Below are 16,790 nucleotides of genomic sequence, written 5' to 3'. Positions count from 1 at the left end.
CAATGAAAAGAGGAATATCCGAGTGTGGGATCACTTGTTTGCCAAGACTCTCCATGGTGGGAGGAAGGAGGATCAGGGTGAGGATTCTGCTGACCAGACTCTTGGCTACTGAGAAGACAGAGTGGTGCTTAACCAACTGGAAGCATTATCTGCTGCAAACCAACCGACCACCTGGTCACACTGGTGTGACCTGCAAACTGGGATATGAAGCTAGGTATCGTGGATGAGTGTGTTTCTTATGCTCTGGCAGCAGGCACAGTTTCACCTCACCCAGGGCCACGTCTTTTGCTTGCACCATCAGCAGCACGGCCACTTCCCCATCCCTTACTGCTCGCCTTGAGCATATTAAAAGGTATTTATGCTTGCAAGTGTGTCACACGTACAGTAGTACAGGTTTTGTAAATGTATGCAGCATGGCTTCATGAGTGATCGGTCATGCCAAACTAATTTAATCAGTTTCTATGAGGAGGTAAGTTCTAGACTTGACAGCTGTGAGACCTTGTATAGTGAGCTGTGTGTCTTTCCAAATCATGTCCAAATTTTAGGGTTGCCACCCGTACGGGATTGACCCGGACAGTCCGAGTTTGTAATCCTGTGCCCTGGTACAAGCCTTTCTCAGGCCCGGGCACAGGATTAATTTCAAACTGCATGCAGACTGTCTGACTTGCTCGCTCACGGTCCTGACAGCTGGCGGTGAGCGGCGGCGAGCTGTGAGCGGCGGGCTCTCCGGGACCTGCTCGAACCTGAAGAGGACGAGGCTGCCAGTCGGGATAGATTGGAAGGAAGCCGTACAGCTGGGGGCTGCGGGTGGTCAGGAGCACGAAGACTCTGCTGAAGGAGAGCAGCAAACCTTCGCCCCACAGCATGGGGGCCGCGCCAGGACTGAGCCACTCTCACTCCCAGATCAGGCCGGATAACAATGAGACGAGCCACGGCCCTGCGCTCGTCTCATTTTTACTGGGGGGCACTAATAGGGGGCATTATTCATTCTGGGGTGCACTAATAGGGCCATTACTCTTACTGGGGCACACTAATGGGGGCATTACTATTACTGAGGGGGCACTAATGGGGCATTACTATTACTGGGTGCATTACTATTGCTGGGGGCGCTAATGGGGGCTGTGGCTTAACTTGCCCAGTATTTATTGTGGGGAAAGGTGGCAACCCAAGTCCAATCAACTGAATTTACCACAGGAAGACCAAAATCAAGGTGTAGAAACATCTCAACGATGATGAAGAGAAATGAGAGCCCACATTTCAAGTGTCATAGCGAAGGGTCTGATTTTTTCCTTTTCAATAAATTTGCAAAAATCTCTTAAATCCTGTTTTCACTTTCTCATTATGGGGTACTGAGTGGAGATTGATGGGAAAAAAACTTTAAGCACAAGGCCAAAACATACCAAAATGTGAAATATAGTGAAAAGGTCTGAAGACATTTCCAGTGCATTGTATGTCTTACTCAAAAGATTATAAACTATAACTCTGTGTTTGGGAGTCAAACTGTATTCGTTTGTCACCCTACTTCTTGCTTCCTATAAAATAATTGTTAGCAAAAAGCAGATAATAAATGGACATGGGTAATGTAGCAGGATCCGACTACATAGGGCTTGTTTGTAGTCTGTTATTATGGAGGTCTGCATGGGATTTGTAGACACAAAACCTATTGCAAATTTGCTTTATTGTTATTTTTTAAGACATAAACAATTGTGTGCTTAAATGTGCATAGCCATAGCATATAAACCTTTCTAGATACACAAAGATGAACATCTAGAAAGACATTAAGCACTCTTGTTGCCATACATTTAGCCCTTCTTCAATGATTTTGAGCATGCAAAGGCATCTAAGAACATTAGACTTGACAGTTTTCTCTATGGATTAGTAACCTGATTTCTGATTGAATCAGGTAAAACCATGATGCAGAATGTTTCAAATGATAAGGGTGAATAATCTTAAGTTTATAGCTAAAAAAATAAGTAAATGAAAAGAACATAAATGTCATTATAAATTAGAGGAACAGAAAAAAATATTACAAAACAGTTAGCTACTAGTATTATTATAGCACCACCTACTGGAGATTGAATGTGTCAGTTTCCCACACAAAGGGGTTATCCCATGAATTTAAAACAGTTTTCTTACTGACTTACCTGGAGGATTTGCTTTGCATTCTGTGGGTGGGCAGCAGCTCACATGAGACAATCAAGCAGTCTTGTTACCCCTTCCTACCCTACATGGAAAATATTCCTCCCATACAGTCGTGAGAAATACAACGTACACCATTCTTTGAATTCTATTATCTAGGCATCAGGACAGAACCCAAAACATGTGTTATTTAACCTTTAGAGCAGGGATGCTCAACCTGTGGCCCTCCAGCTGTTTCAGAACTACAACTCCTAGTATGCCTGAGTTGTAGTTTTGGAACAGCTGGAGGGTCGCAGGTTGAGCATCCCTGCTTTAGAGGACTGGGCAATTGTAATTTTTTTGCTTTTTTGTTTTCTCTCCCTGCCTTCTCAGAGCAATAACTTTTTGACTTTTCTTTTCACATAGCCATATGTGGGCTTGTTTTTTGTAGGACAAGTTGCACTTTCTAATGGCACTATTTTATATTGCATACAATGTAGAGAGAAGCTGGGAAAAAAACACAGTTCCGACACAGTTTTAGCTTTTGTTTTTACAGCGTTCCCTTTGCGGTAAAACTGACCTGTTACTTTTATTTTACAGGTTAGTATAATTACAACAATACCACATTTATATAATTTTTCTTGTTTGGAACAGCAGAACAGTGATGGCCAGTTCGCCGTGTTCGCCAGCGAACACATGCGGGCTGCCATCTTAAATCACAAGTCCGGTGATGCACAGGTAAGCCCTTACCTGTGCCTTCGCCGCGAGCCGGTCTGAAACAAATGTGGTCACCGGGAGTAGGCAGTTCCAAGAACAGCCCGATGAAAACCCCCGGCGGCTGTTCTCGGAACTGCCTGCTCCCGGTGACCGCATTTGTTTCAGACCGGCTCGCGGCGCAGACACAGGTAAGGACTTACCTGTGCCTCGCCGGACTTGTGATTTAAGATGGCAGCTCGAATGTGTTCGTGGGCGAACTGGCCATCACTGCAGCAGAAACCTTGCGGCTATAGCAAGTTACATGACAACTTCCACCGTACATGTAATGCACTAGTCGTCAAGTGGTTAAAATTTGGCAAAAAAAAACTCAGCTAAATAAAAGCATAACAGATTCCACAGCTCCATTACGCTTTCAACAAAAATGGAGCTAAAATGGAAAAGTCATGTGTGAAAAATTAAGTACACCCCACAAATAAATAGCTTGTAGAACCACCTTTAGCAGCAATAACAGTACAGTGGGGGTCATTTATCAAACTGGTGTAAAGTAGAACAGGCTTAGTTGCAACCAATCAGATTCCACTTTTCATTTTCCAAAGGAGCTGTCAGAAAACAGATAATAATGCACTAACACAATAGATGCAAGCATTATATGTGGACTAAGCCCTCACTCTGATATGATATCATATCAGAGTGAGGGCTTAGTCTATATATAATGCTTGCATCTATTGTGTTAGTGCATTATTATCTGTTTTCTGTGATTTTTTTTCATATATGTAGCCACAAAAATCCTAATGACCGCTTCCATAATGGTTTGTAGGAGGCATGTGGAGATTAGGGCAGTGCTGCGCTGCCTGTACTCACCCTCCCTGGTCTTCTTCCGGGTCATGTTGCACTGTGTCCTGACAGTGTACAGTCTGAGGCTGATGGAGGCTGGGGGGTCTGATCTGAGGCTAATGGAGGTAGAGGGGTCTGATGGAAGGCTGATCTGAGGCTAGTGGAGGTTGGGGGTTCTGATCTGAGGCTGATGGAGATGGGTGGGTCTAATCATAGGCTGGTGGAGCTTGGTGGTCTAATTTTGGGGTCTGATCTGAGGTCTGATGAAGAATGGGGGTCTGATTTGGAGGTCTGATGCGGATTGGGGGTTTGTTCTGTGGTCTGATGGAGAATGGGGGTCTGATTTGGCAGTCTGCTCTGAGGTCTCATGTAAAAAAACAAAATGTTTTTCTTATTTTCCTCCTCCAGGTGTGTCTTATAGTCTGAAAAATATGGTAATTATTTTCTGTATGACTTTATCAGTCTCTTACAAAGTTTTGCAGGAATTTGGCCTATTAAATTCATTGGGGTTTGTGGACATTTGTTTATACAAAGCTCACTTAAGGTCCCCCTAGTATTTCAATTGGTTTGAGGTCTGAACTTTGACTAGGCAATTCCTTGATTCCTTTCTTTTTCAGCCATTCTGTTTGCAGATTTGCTGATGTGCTTGGGATCATTGTTTTGATGTAGGACCCACTTTTAACCAGCTTTAGTTGTTGGATAGATGGCCTCAGATTTGACTCTAGAATACAGAGGAGTTCATTGTTGACTCAATGACTGCAAGGTGCCCCACTATTCTGGGGTGCACAAAGTGTCTTAACTTGTTATCCTTCTGCAGCAGCAGTGTCTGGATTGCCTCAAGCTGCGTTACCTTGCTGTTTATCTCTCTCTATCTCTCCCGCTGTAGCCATGCTTAGTTCTTGCTTACTTGCATCTCCTTTATTGTGTGTGTGTGTGTACATTTTGGCCTATATATATATATTTTTTTATAATGACATGGTGTAATTTATTAATTGTTTGGGTTATTCTAATTTTCAGCAACAAAAAAAAACAAAAGATACAGATCCGGAATTAAAGTATATAACATAATTTATTGATCCATGATAACACAAAATACAATTATAAAAATAAATATTGCTAGCGGGAAACAAATAAATACTAGCGGGAAACAAAAAATCCCCCTAATATAGAGTGCACCAGGGTGGTGCGACCAACATTCAGTGTCTCATAAAGTATCTATAAAAAAGCACCTACCATACTTGCTTGCAAAATGCTAGATATCCTTTGTCAGCCAGCAGGTGAAACATGCGTCGAGGTGGGCATTCTTTCTGGCGGTGCGACAGTACACTCTTAGAATATCTCAGGGTATTTGTTCAAAATTCAAAATATTAATTGCTTTACTGGATTTTTAATTTATATATGGTATGCACCTATTCTGTTAGCAGAGTTTATTATCAGAGGTTTTTTGTATTAGGCTTGAGGGCATTGGTCTATATTTGGTTACTATTATGTAACTATTTATAAGACCGTCTGTCACCATTTATATTGATCATTTGGGACCCTGTAGCTGTATTAAATTATATATACTAGAGATGAGCAAATCGAATCCCACGAAGTGGAATTTGATCCGAATTTCAAGATAAATTCGATTCTCCTCAAGCCGAATTTCCTAGTGCTTCGTATCAGCGAATCGATTTAACCTGAAATAGTGTAAAAAAACAAAAAAAAAACATACTTACCTCCTCCATTTGCTCTCAACGGGCCGCCAGCTTCCATCTTGATTGAAGATCTCGGCCGAAATCCCATGCGTGGTGACTTAACCACCTCCGGACCGCCTAACGCAGATGTGCGGTCCGGAGGTGGCAGCCCTGCGCACGACGACGCATATACGCGTCATCTCGCGAGGGCCGGGATTTCCTGTGAACGCGCGCACACAGGCGCGCGCGCTCACAGGAACGGAAGGTAAGCGAGTGGATCTCCAGCCTGCCAGCGGCGATCGCTCGCTGGCAGGCTGGAGATCCGAATTTTTTAACCCCTAACAGGTATATTAGACGCTGTTTTCATAACAGCGTCTAATATACCTCCTACCTGGTCCTCTGGTGGTCCCTTTTGTTAGGATCGACCACCAGAGGACTCAGGTAGGTCAGTACAGTCCCACCAAACACCACACTACACTACACTACACCCCCCCCCCCCGTCACTTATTAACCCCTTATAAACCCCTGATCACCCCATATAAACTCCCTGATCACCCCCCTGTCATTGATCACCGCCCTGTCATTGATCACCCCCCTGTCAGGCTCCGTTCAGACGTCTGCATGATTTTTACGGATCCGATCCATGTATCCATGGATCCGTAAAAATCATGCGGACGTCTGAATGGAGCCTTACAGGGGGGTGATCAATGACAGGCGGGTGATCACCCATATACACTCCCTGATCACCCCCTGTCATTGATCACCCCCCTGTCATTGATCACCCCCCTGTCAGGCTCCATTCAGACGTCCGCATGATTTTTACGGATCCGATCCATGTATCCATGGATCCGTAAAAATCATGCGGACGTCTGAATGGAGCCTTACAGGGGGGGTGATCAGTGACAGGGGGGTGATCACCCTGATTACCCTGATCACCCCCTGTCATTGATAACCCCCCTGTAAGGCTCCATTCAGACGTCCGCATGCGTTCTGTGGATCCGATCCATGTATCCATGTATCCGTAAAAAATCATGCGGACGTCTGAATGGAGCCTTACAGGGGGGGTGATCAGTGACAGGGGGGTGATCACCCTGATTACCCTGATCACCCCCTGTCATTGATAACCCCCCTGTAAGGCTCCATTCAGACGTCCGCATGCGTTCTGTGGATCCGATCCATGTATCCATGGATCCGTAAAAAATCATGCGGATGTCTGAATGGAGCCTTACAGGGGGGGTGATCAGTGACAGGGGGGTGATCACCCTGATTACCCTGATCACCCCCTGTCATTGATAACCCCCCTGTAAGGCTCCATTCAGACGTCCGCATGCGTTCTGTGGATCCGATCCATGTATCCATGGATCCGTAAAAAATCATGCGGACGTCTGAATGGAGCCTTACAGGGGGGGTGATCAGTGACAGGGGGGTGATCACCCTGATTACCCTGATCACCCCCTGTCATTGATAACCCCCCTGTAAGGCTCCATTCAGACGTCCGCATGCGTTCTGTGGATCCGATCCATGTATCCATGGATCCGTAAAAAATCATGCGGATGTCTGAATGGAGCCTTACAGGGGGGGTGATCAGTGACAGGGGGGTGATCACCCTGATTACCCTGATCACCCCCTGTCATTGATAACCCCCCTGTAAGGCTCCATTCAGACGTCCGCATGCGTTCTGTGGATCCGATCCATGTATCCATGGATCCGTAAAAAATCATGCGGACGTCTGAATGGAGCCTTACAGGGGGGGTGATCAGTGACAGGGGGGTGATCACCCTGATTACCCTGATCACCCCCTGTCATTGATAACCCCCCTGTAAGGCTCCATTCAGACGTCCGCATGCGTTCTGTGGATCCGATCCATGTATCCATGGATCCGTAAAAAATCATGCGGATGTCTGAATGGAGCCTTACAGGGGGGGTGATCAGTGACAGGGGGGTGATCACCCTGATTACCCTGATCACCCCCTGTCATTGATAACCCCCCTGTAAGGCTCCATTCAGACGTCCGCATGCGTTCTGTGGATCCGATCCATGTATCCATGGATCCGTAAAAAATCATGCGGACGTCTGAATGGAGCCTTACGGGGGGGTGATCAGTGACAGGGGGGTGATCACCCTGATTACCCTGATCACCCCCTGTCATTGATAACCCCCCTGTAAGGCTCCATTCAGACGTCCGCATGCGTTCTGTGGATCCGATCCATGTATCCATGGATCCGTAAAAAATCATGCGGATGTCTGAATGGAGCCTTACAGGGGGGGTGATCAGTGACAGGGGGGTGATCACCCTGATTACCCTGATCACCCCCTGTCATTGATAACCCCCCTGTAAGGCTCCATTCAGACGTCCGCATGCGTTCTGTGGATCCGATCCATGTATCCATGGATCCGTAAAAAATCATGCGGATGTCTGAATGGAGCCTTACAGGGGGGGTGATCAGTGACAGGGGGGTGATCACCCTGATTACCCTGATCACCCCCTGTCATTGATAACCCCCCTGTAAGGCTCCATTCAGACGTCCGCATGCGTTCTGTGGATCCGATCCATGTATCCATGGATCCGTAAAAAATCATGCGGACGTCTGAATGGAGCCTTACAGGGGGGGTGATCAGTGACAGGGGGGTGATCACCCTGATTACCCTGATCACCCCCTGTCATTGATAACCCCCCTGTAAGGCTCCATTCAGACGTCCGCATGCGTTCTGTGGATCCGATCCATGTATCCATGGATCCGTAAAAATCATGCGGACGTCTGAATGGAGCCTTACAGGGGGGGTGATCAATGACAGGGGGGTGATCAGGGAGTCTATATGGGTGATCACCCCCCTGTCATTGATCACCCCCCTGTCATTGATCACTCCCCCCCTGGTAAGGCTCCATTCAGCCATTTTTTTTGGCACAAGTTAGCGGACATTTTTTGTTTGTTTTTGTTTTTTCTTACAAAGTCTCATATTCCACTAACTTGTGTCAAAAAATAAAATCTCACATGAACTCACCATACCCCTCACGGAATCCAAATGCGTAAAATTTTTTAGACATTTATATTCCAGACTTCTTCTCACGCTTTAGGGCCCCTAAAAAGCCAGGGCAGTATAAATACCCCACATGTGACCCCATTTCGGAAAGAAGACACCCCAAGGTATTCCGTGAGGGGCATATTGAGTCCATGAAAGATTGAAATTTTTGTCCTAAGTTAGCGGAAAGTGAGACTTTGTGAGAAAAAAAAAAAAAAAATATCAATATCCGCTAACTTATGCAAAAAAAAAAAAAATTCTAGGAACTCGCCATGCCCCTCATTGAATACCTCGGGGTGTCTTCTTTCCAAAGTGGGGTCACATGTGGGGTATTTATACTGCCCTGGCTTTTTAGGGGCCCGAAAGTGTGAGAAGAAGTCTGGGATCCAAATGTCTAAAAATGACCTCCTAAAAGGAATTTGGGGCCCTTTGCGCATCTAGGCTGCAAAAAAGTGTCACACATGTGGTATCGCCGTACTCAGGAGAAGTTGGGGAATGTGTTTTGGGGTGTCTTTCTACATATACCCATGCTGGGTGAGAGAAATATCTTGGTCAAATGCCAACTTTGTATAAAAAAATGGGAAAAGTTGTCTTTTGCCAAGATATTTCTCTCACCCAGCATGGGTATATGTAAAATGACCCCCCAAAACACATTGCCCAACTTCTCCTGAGTACGGCGATACCAGATGTGTGACACTTTTTTGCAGCCAAGGTGGGCAAAGGGGCACCTTTCGGATTTTGCAGGGCATTTTTTACACATTTTGATTGCAAAGTACTTCTCACACATATGGGCCCCTAAATTGCCAGGGCAGTATAACTACGCCACAAGTGACCCCATTTTGGAAAGAAGACACCCCAAGGTATTCCATGGGGGGCACGGCGAGTTCCTAGAATTTTTTATTTTTTGTCACAATTTAGCGGAAAATGATGATTTTTCTTTTTTTTTCTTTTTTCCTTACAAAGTCTCATATTCCACTAACTTGCGACAAAAAATAAAAAATTCTAGGAACTCGCCATGCCCCTCACGGAATACCTTGGGGTGTCTTCTTTCCAAAATGGGGTCACTTGTGGCGTAGTTATACTGCCCTGGCAATTTAGGGGCCCATATGTGTGAGAAGTACTTTGCAATCAAAATGTGTAAAAAATGCCCTGCAAAATCCGAAAGGTGCACTTTGGAATATGTGCCCCTTTGCCCACCTTGGCAGCAAAAAAGTGTGACACATCTGGTATCGCCGTACTCAGGAGAAGTTGGGCAATGTGTTTTGGGGTGTCATTTTACATATACCCATGCTGGGTGAGAAAAATATCTTGGTCAAATGCCAACTTTGTATAAAAAAATTGGAAAAGTTGTCTTTTGCCAAGATATTTCTCTCACCCAGCATGGGTATATGTAAAATGACAGCCCAAAACACATTCCCCAACTTCTCCTGAGTACGGCGATACCAGATGTGTCACACTTTTTTGATGCCAAGGTGGGCAAAGGGGCACATATTCCAAAGTGCACCTTTCGGATTTTACCGGTCATTTTTTACAGATTTTGATTGCAAAGTACTTCTCACACATTTGGGCCCCTAAATTGCCAGGGCAGTATAACTACGCCACAAGTGACCCCATTTTGGAAAGAAGACACCCCAAGGTATTCCGTGAGGGGCATGGCGAGTTCCTAGAATTTTTTATTTTTTGTCGCAAGTTAGTGGAATATGAGACTTTGTAAGGAAAAAAGAGAAAAAAAAAAAAATCATCATTTTCCGCTAACTTGTGACAAAAAATAAAAAATTCTAGGAACTCGCAGTGCCCCTCACGGAATACCTTAGGGTGTCTTCTTTCCAAAATGGGGTCACTTGTGGCGTAGTTATACTGCCCTGGCAATTTAGGGGCCCAAATGTGTGAGAAGAACTTTGCAATCAAAATGTGTAAAAAATGCCCTGCAAAATCCGAAAGGTGCACTTTGGAATATGTGCCCCTTTGCCCACCTTGGCAGCAAAAAAGTGTGACACATCTGGTATCGCCGTACTCAGGAAAAGTTGGGGAATGTGTTTTGGGGTGTCATTTTACATATACCCATGCTGGGTGAGAAAAATATCTTGGTCAAATGCCAACTTTGTATAAAAAAATGGGAAAAGTTATCTTTTGCCAAGATATTTCTCTCACCCAGCATGGGTATATGTAAAATGACACCCCAAAACACATTCCCCAACTTCTCCTGAGTACGGCGATACCAGATGTGTGACACTTTTTTGCTGCCAAGGTGGGCAAAGGGGCGCATATTCCAAAGTGCACCTTTCGGATTTCACCGGTCATTTCTTACACATTTTGATTGCAAAGTTCTTCTCACACATTTGGGCCCCTAAATTGCCAGGGCAGTATAACTACGCCACAAGTGACCCCATTTTGGAAAGAAGACACCCCAAGGTATTCTGTGAGGGGCATGGTGAGTTCCTAGAATTTTTTATTTTTTGTCGCAAGTTAGTGGAATATGAGACTTTGTAAGAAAAAAAAAAAAAAGAAAAAAACATCATCATTTTCCGCTAACTTGTGACAAAAAATAAAAAGTTCTATGAACTCACTATGCCCATCAGCGAATACCTTAGGGTGTCTACTTTCCGAAATGGGGTCATTTGTGGGGGTTTTCTACTGTTTGGGCATTGTAGAACCTCAGGAATCATGACAGGTGCTCAGAAAGTCAGAGCTGCTTCAAAAAGCGGAAATTCACATTTTTGTACCATAGTTTGTAAATGCTATAACTTTTACCCAAACCATTTTTTTTTTTGCCCAAACATTTTTTTTTTATCAAAGACATGTAGAACTATAAATTTAGCGAAAAATTTATATATGGATGTCGTTTTTTTTTGCAAAATTTCACAGCTGAAAGTGAAAAATGTCATTTTTTTGCAAAAAAATCGTTACATTTTGATTAATAACAAAAAAAGTAAAAATGTCAGCAGCAATAAAATACCACCAAATGAAAGCTCTATTAGTGAGAAGAAAAGGAGGTAAAATTCATTTGGGTGGTAAGTTGCATGACCGAGCGATAAACGGTGAAAGGAGTGTAGTGCCGAAGTGTAAAAAGTGGCCTGGTCATGAAGGGGGTTTCACCTAGCGGGGCTGAAGTGGTTAATCTCGCACCGTGCAAGATTTCGCCAAGATCTTCAAGCAAGATGGTGGCGGCCGGCCCGTCGCGAGCAAATAGAGGCGGTAAGTTTGATTAAATAGGTTTTTTTATGTTCATTTAACACTGTTTTTACACTCAGATGCTGCAATCATGTATGAACGTGGCATCCGAGGGGTACAATAACGGGGACGGTGCTATTGCTGCACCCTGTCATTGCACCTGCTACTTAGAAAAAAATGCGCTTCGTGACGAAGTTATTCATAACTAAGCAAATTTTTTTGTAAAATTCGGCGAATCAGCCGAATCTAACTTTTCATAAATTTGCTCATTTCTGATATATACTTTATATTATGTAGCATTTTGCAAGCAGGTATAGGTGCTTTTTCATACTCGGGTGCACTCTATATTGGGGGATTATTTGTTTCCACCTAGTATTTTTCAGCAATACCTATTTTTATATATTTCAATATATAAAATATAGATATATTGTGGGGGGGGGGGGTCGCTCTGGTAGACACTTGGTAGCTGTGCAGGAAGCAGGGACACAGACAGGATAAAGTCTGATTTAAGTGTTTTCATTTCACACTTATATATTTAAACATAAGCATAGCCTTAACAAACAGGCTTAATTAAACAAACCCTGTTCGGCTAAGCAAGTACCTAATAAAACAAGACAGTCCCTGACTATACGTGGTACCAGCTACCCGGCCCACAGGTACACATGGAAAGTATTGGGTGGCACATGACGAGGGGACATCCTCTGCGTCTGGAGGAAAGAAGGTTTGTACACAAACATAGAAAAGGATTCTTTACGGTAAGAGCAGTGAGACTATGGACTATGGACTCTGCCTGAGGAGGTGGTGATGGTGAGTACAATAAAGGAATTCAAGAGGGGCCTGGATATATTTCTGGAGTGTAATAATATTACAGGCTATAGCTACTAGAGAGGGGTCGTTGATCTAGGGAGTCATTCTGATTGCCTGATTGGAGTCGGGAAGGAATTTTTTATTCCCCTAAAGTGGGGAAAATTGGCTTCTATCTCACAGTTTTTTTTTTGCCTTCCTCTGGATCAATTTGCAGGATAACAGGCCGAACTGGATGGACACTTTTTTTTTCCGGCCTTATGTACTATGTTACATGCAATCAGGGCCGGCGCCACCAGTAAGGCGAATTAGGCAGTCACCAAGGGCGCCATTTAGCAGGGGGCGCCTGTTGCGGTTTAAAACAAACAACAAAAAGAGTTGGTTATATAAGTTTGGGCGGCCGGCCAGCGGCGCCCCACATGCTGCACCGTCTGAGCGGCTGAGGCTGAGCGCTTGTCGCTCTAAAGAATCCTGCCTGCTGTGTCTGCTCTGTGCTGTTGTTAATGTAGCGTGGCTGAGCTCTGTTCGGTCCGCGGTACAGGAGCTTTTGTTTCCTGTACCCGGCCGGACTGACAGGAAGTGTTCACTTAGTGTGCACTTTCTGTCAGTCCGGCCGGGTACAGGAAACAAATGCTCCTGTACCGCAGACCGAACAGAGCTCGGCCACGCTACACTAGAGGTGGGGGGTAGAATGAGAGTGACGGGGGGGGGGGGGGGTGGAATAATGAGAGTGACAAAGGGGGGGGGGGGGGTGGAATAATGAGAGTGACAAAGGGAGGGGTGGAATAATGAGAGTGACAAAGGGGGGGTGGAATAATGAGAGTGACCGGGGGGGGGGGGGGGGGTGGAATAATGAGAGTGACAAAGGGGGGGTGGAATAATGAGAGTGACAAGGGAAGGGGGGGATAATGAGAGTGACAAGGGAGGGGGGGTGATAATAAGTGAAAAGGGAGGGGGGGATAATGAGAGTGACAAGGGAGGGGGGGAATAATGAGAGTGACAAGGGAGGGGGGGGGAACCCAGGGCCGGCGTCAGAACCCGGCAAACCCGGGCAAGTGTCGGGGCCCACTGTAAGTTAGGGGGCCCACTCGTCTCCGCGGCGGCCCCTTTAAAATGTTTGCATACAGCCAGATTCATTCATGCTGCGCAGCGCCCGGCCCCTCTCTCACGTGATCTTCTGACTCCGAGTCCAGGCACTGCAGTTTCCATAGCAGCGCACGCCGCCCGCACAGATCAATGAACATCATCTGAGTCTGACTGACTGTAAGCCCGCCCCCAGCCAGCAGCAGAAGACAGGACTGATAGCTGGCGCCCAGAGGAAAGCAGACAAAGATGAATGCTGCTGCAGTGCTGCTGCTGGATTTCGTTTTAAATTTAGAATTCAGGTGAACTAGTAAGTCTAGTAAGTTACTAGTAGTAACAGACAGTCACAGAAAGACCAGTTCTTGTAGTATTTATGTTACATGAATGGGGGGCCTGCCGCCTGGGGCTACATGGAGTGTCACAACTCACAGTCACTGTCTACACCGAAACACCTAAATAAAGGCTCAAAGGAGCCAATAATTGAATAAAGAACAATTACCATGTGTTGCTTTGCTCTTGCTCAGCATCAGCAGCACACATCATGCCTGTAAGGCCAAATGCACACAGCTGTGAGCGGTCCGTGGTATCCCAGCCTGGCATCCTGCTGAGAGCAGGAGCGCACGCCGTCATTGGTTGCTATGCCGCCGCTGCACTACAGTAATACACTCGTATGATCTATATGAGTGTATTAGTGTAGTGCAGCGGCAGCATGAAGTGCACAGCGGCATAGCAACCAATGACGGCGTGCGCTCCAGCTCTCAGCAGGATGCCAGGCCGGGATACCACGGACCGCTCACGGCCGTGTGCATTCGGCCTAAAACACAATATAAACTCCTATAAGAAAATACCAGAACCCATGAAATCAATTATACAGTTTATTGGCAAAAATTCATAAGAGGAAATTTTCCTCTTATGAATTTTTGCCAATAAAGTGTATTATTGATTATTATTTTCTTATAGAAGTTTATGTTTTAGGCCTCATGCACACGGCCGCTGTGTGCCCATGGCCACACGGCCCATGTGCACTCTACATCACAGATGCGGACCCATTCACTTGAATGGGTCCGCAATCACAGATATGCGTAACGAAAGCATGGATCGGAACCCCACGGAAGCACTATAGAGTGCTTTCTTGGTGTTTCTGGCCGTGTCTTTGCACCGCAAAAAAAAATAGAATATGTTCTATTTTTTGCGGGTGGGACGGATCACGTACCCATTGAAGTTGAATTGGTCCCAATCCGTCCCGGCCACCGCAGAGATATTGCCCGTGCAGTGGGGACCACAAATTGCGGTCTCCAATGCACAGAACGGATGCATAACGGCAGTGTGCATGAGGCCTAAGGCATTGCTTAGACTCCATCCCACAGTCTAGCCAGTGCCTAATGGGTTACAGTTTAGACCACCTTCTGGTACATGTTGATAATTCCCTTTTAAACCCCAGTCCATGTCCCCTCAGTACTGGGAATCAGTGGGAGTCATATTAGACGGTAACAAAAGGTTGGAGCATAACTAAAGGTGGAATTCCCTTTTAATGTCCCCTAAAGGTGGTCACACATTAGATAAAAGTTGGTTGACGATCGCACAGGTGTCTGTCCATATGTATGTCTGTGTGTCTGTCCTTGTGTGTGTGTCCGTCCCTGTGTGTGTGCGTGTGTCTGTCCCTGTGTGTGTGCGTGTGTCTGTCCCTGTGTGTGTGCGTGTGTGTCCCTGTGTGTCCGTCCCTGTGTGTGTGTCCGTCCCTGTGTGTGTGTGTCCCTGTGTGTGTGTGTGTGTGTCCCTGTGTGTGTGTGTGTCCGTCCCTGTGTGTGTGTGTCCCTGTGTGTGTGTGTGTCCGTCCCTGTGTGTGTGTGTCCGTCCCTGTGTGTGTGTGTGTGTATGTGTATCTGTTCCTGTGTGTATTTGACTGTCCCAGTGTGTGTCCATGTGTGTATGTGTCTTTCCCTCTGTGTATGTCTCTCTCCCTCTGTGTGCGTGTCTCTCCCTCTGTGTGCGTGTCTCTCCCTCTGTGTGCGTGTCACCATCACCATGCCCACAGTGTTCCTTTCTCTTGACGCAGCTGCATCAGGACGTTCTGTACGGGGCAAGAAGAAAAGGAGGAGGCAGCGCCGCCAGCATGGAGTCCGTGGCAGAGACATAGGGAGGCACACTAAGGACCTAGGTAACACTACCACATAATCTACACTAGTGTTATCTGTGGTTTTACATAGGACTGCAGGTAACACTACCACATTATTAGAACCAGTGTTATCTGTGGTTTTAAATAGGACTGCAGGTAACACTACTACCTTTTCTGTACTCGGGTAGCCATGACTGTGTTATCTGTGCTGTTACATAGGACTGCAGGTGATATCTACAATATTATCTGTACTCAGAGAGTTATCACTGTGTAAGGGGGCTCACTGAGACTTTATCGCCCAAGGGCCCACATGAACCTGGAGCCGGCCCTGGGGATAATGAGAGTGACAAGGGAGGGCGGATAATGAGAGTGACAAAGGAGGGGGGGAATAATGAGAGTGACAAGGGGGGGGGGGATAATGAGAGTGACAAGGGAGGGGGGGAATAATGAGAGTGACAAGGGAGGGGGGGAATAATGTGAGTGACAAGGGAGGGGGGAATGGAGTGACAAGGGAGGGGGGAATGAGATTGACAAGGGAGGGAGGGGGGAGAAGAGAGTGACAAGGGGGGGGGGGAAGCGAGTGACAAGGGGGGGGGGGGAGAGAAGGGAGTCCCCAGAGCCAGACCAAGAGCCAGAGACCAGATCATCTTATTGTCCTGGTGGTAAGTAGACAATGCAATAGGTTTATTATGTAATTGTTTAGTTATTAATACTACATTGGAAACAAATTTTTAGGGTCCATTCACACATCCGTGTGTGTTTTGCGGATCCAAAAAACACGGACAGCGGCAATGTGCGCATTTTGCGGACCGCACATTGCCGGTACTAAGAATATGCCTATTCTTGTCCGCTATTTTTTTCAGGATCGGAATTGCGGATCTGGGTCTGCAATTCCGGATCGGGGCCGCACGTTGTGCAATTCCGTTCCGCAAAAAGAGACATCTACAAGAAGCTGGATTAACCCTAAGGAAACATAGCAGTTATTTTAATTTAAAAGCGCCTAGGGCGGCAAAAATCCTTGCACTGGCCCTGCATGCAATACCTTCTGTAGTTTAGCAGTCAGCTCTCCAGGTATGGCCACACTGCTCATCTCTACACTGAGCTTTAAGTTAGGCCCTAATGACCCATGTGACCCGCAGCTGTGGGCTATGGAAGCCCAGGACTGAAGCCTGGGTGGAGTGAGCGTCCCACTGCCAAACTCACTCCAGTATAAGCAGGTCCTAGTACGTATTTTACAATCTGTCTATGTT

The sequence above is a fragment of the Bufo gargarizans genome, chromosome 1 (genome assembly GCF_014858855.1).
Source record: "Bufo gargarizans isolate SCDJY-AF-19 chromosome 1, ASM1485885v1, whole genome shotgun sequence".
NCBI classification, from domain to species: domain Eukaryota; kingdom Metazoa; phylum Chordata; class Amphibia; order Anura; family Bufonidae; genus Bufo; species Bufo gargarizans.
Note: the sequence above shows the minus strand (reverse complement) of the source record.